We start from the raw sequence: 3,241 nt of genomic DNA, 5'->3' as shown, positions 1-3,241 counted from the left end.
GACGCCCTCTTCTGAGACAGCTACAGTGTACTTAGATATAATAATAAGTAAATATTTAGGCTGGAGTGGACAGGGCCAATCAGAGCAAGCAACCTTTCTTCCCAGCAACCACATGATGACTCACAATCATCAGTACAGCTATAGTGAACCTGATTATTACTTTCCAGTCCCCAACTGTGGACACAATGGGACTACCTGCCTTAAACCCTGATTCCACGACTGCCACCATGATATTTTGTCAAAACAATGGCACAAATAACTAAAGTAGAGATATCGTAGGTGTAGGGTCATTGCTGACCTACATTTGACAGTGTGGTTTTAAGTCTTTGAAATTAGTTTGCTGGAAGAATGTGGAATAGTTTGAAACTTCAAGCTAGAAAAACCCTCACTTGTAAGCAGAGATTAATATGGCATTCTAGCAGGATCTCAGAAGGCAAGACTGTTGAGAGAAATGGAGATCCTGGAGGCTCAGCTCATGAGGTTTCAGAGTGGGAGCAAGCACTTTTATTAGGAATTGCTCCAGGGGCTATTGTTATTTCATATAACCATGTATATGAAACAACATGGTTAAGTATGCATATAGACTGATAACTTGAGTGAGGTTGGATTTAAAGGTATTAGAGGATTTAAAGGGTTCTTTCCTTCAATGTTTATTTTCATGGCTTCTGGAGATTGGACTCAGGGGACCAGGTTATTAGATTTTTGCTGCAAGTGCATTTACCTGATAAGCCCATATTCTAGTTTTTAGGTCATTAGGACCCAAGTATAAGGAATGGCTCTGCCCAATTTCCTACTGATTCTTCCCACCTCAATTCATCTAATCAAGATCGTCACTCAAGGTAGCTAAAATCTAAATAATTCCTTACTAGTGTGCCTGTAGGACCATCTTCTAGATTCCAGATCCTGCCAAGCTGACAACCCTAACCATCACAATAAGCAAAATATTTTCTGGTGGTCATAACAGTACATTGACTTCTTACATTCAGAGACAGTAATTCTTAGAATTTTCTGAACAATACTTTATTCTCTTTTTATTAAATATGGACAACTTGTCACCTGACTGCAATTGCTAAATTTTTAAACTGTCTAAATTTTTTTAGCAAAGGAAATTTCAAGACAGAAGTGAATTCAGGCTGTCATGTGGATCTACATTCTTTCTACTGTACATGCTAGATATATATGGATCTACTGTACCTATCTAGGTCTACAGCCAAAAAGAACAAAAAAATTGGGCATAATGATATAGGAAATGTGCAGGTTGGTAAGAAAAAATAGCTCAAGAGATTTTAAAGCTGTAGCTAAGACATGTACTGAGAAAAAGGCTGTAATTGTAAAGAGAAACCTCCTGCTCTGCCCAGGGACAATAGGAAACAACCCCCCAAAGCCAGATCCCTTCCATCAAAGCTCCCACCTAAGACAACGCAAATGTATTTGGAAATCTGGACTGAGAACACAGAGGAAGGAATTTCCTGCTGAAAACCACCAGTTAGGGAGGTATGTCCTCCTGGTAAGCCAAGAGGCACATAGAGCCTGCTGCAGCTGGGGCACAAGCAGGCCGGGCTCCCTTGGGAACAGTAACAGAACTTGGCAATGCTGTCCCATGGTATTGGATGATTGCTGGTACTAAAAAGCAATGGAAGCACACTCAATGTGAGATGAGTGTTGGGATCTATGCAGAGGCCCTGAGGTGGTTAGGAAGAGTATAGGATCAAGTTTAAGTCAGCCATAATATATTCTCTACTCTTTCCGTTTTATTTCTGTGCTAGCTCATTTCCTCTTCGACATCGTATAAATCATAGTTTGAAATGAACATTTTAGTGACATTTATCCACACTTGACATATTTGCTCAGAAAAGAAATGTTAAATATTAAATCTCACAGTTCCTGTCCATCAGGGGACCGAGCTCTCCACCATCCGTCAACCCTGCCGCGTGGTGACCATGCAATGCTCCATTCTGCTTTCACCAGGTGGAGCCAGTGAATCCAGAGGCATAACAGAGAAGTAAAAACCTTCAGTAGCAGCAAAAAGGCTGCACGTCTAAAGATCGGCTATTGCTTTCAGTGACTGCCTTTTCCTTTGCCCTCAGAGACATTAGTTTGTATGGTATTTTAGGGGAAGATATAAGGATCTCCAGACAGGTGAGTGCCTTGGTCACCCACTGTTTCTAAAAAAATAAAAATAAAAAAAAAGGCTATTTTAGAATGTGTATTGCATGTATCTTACCTCATTCAAATATGTTACCTAGAGTTCAGTGAATTTAAACAAGAAAGCTTTTGTGTTGACATAATAACAGGTATCTGGTGTTTGATTTCTCATAAACATCCTTTCTGGTATGACCTTATCCTGTAACTTGGGACTAGGGGTGTCCATTCTTAATGTATGGTTAATCTTTAAGGCAGTGACTTCAAAGGGAAGATAATTTTTAAAATCAAGTCAGCAAAACTAAGAGATATTTCTGAGGATTTAGTCTTCATGAGGAAGGACTTACATGTACATCTTCACTTTGAGATGCTATATAGCTTAAAGCCCCTGAATGTGTGAGGTAACTCCTTCAGAGAACACGGCTCTTAAAGGCAAGAGAAAGTCTTGGTTCATTGGTGGGCTACATGGGTAACTTGCCCAAATTGTGTAAGCCTGCGTTTCACTATTCTTTGCCTTTTGTACACAAAAACCCTATCCTGGATGATGTACTTCAATTAGCAGGAACGGTTAGCAGTAAGTGAAGCTACAGAAGCCAAAACACCAGGTTAGTCCATTAGAGACACTTCTAAAGCTATGGACTATGACGGATTAGGATTTTGTCCTTGTTTTGGCAGGTGTTGGAGTCTATGTTCTGGGCTCTTAGGTCAGAATTATGCATAGGTCCCTTCAAATACTGTATCAGTTGTTCTAAGGCCTGGGAGCCTGTTAAACAACAAAGTATCTTTACTTAAACAAATTAACTAGAAAATCAAAAAGATTTCTGCTACTGTGACAAAATCACCTTAAAGAGGGACAGTTTATTTTGACTCAGTTTCAGAGGTTTGCAACTACAGTCTGAAGAATTTAACACTTTTGCGCCTGATGTGATTCATAGAGAGGAGTATATGATGGAGAAAGTAAGTGACATCACAGTGTCTAGGAAACCAGAGTAAGAGGCTGGGAACAAGTTATACTCTTTAGTAAGAGCTGAAGGCAGGGGGAAGGGTTGTGAAATGCATCAAGTAGACTGGATACAATCTTTTTTTTTTTTTTTTTTTT

The sequence above is a fragment of the Mastomys coucha genome, unplaced genomic scaffold (assembly GCF_008632895.1).
Source record: "Mastomys coucha isolate ucsf_1 unplaced genomic scaffold, UCSF_Mcou_1 pScaffold15, whole genome shotgun sequence".
Lineage (NCBI taxonomy): Eukaryota > Metazoa > Chordata > Mammalia > Rodentia > Muridae > Mastomys > Mastomys coucha.
The sequence above is the reverse complement of the archived record's forward strand: the minus strand, read 5'-3'. Positions refer to the sequence as shown.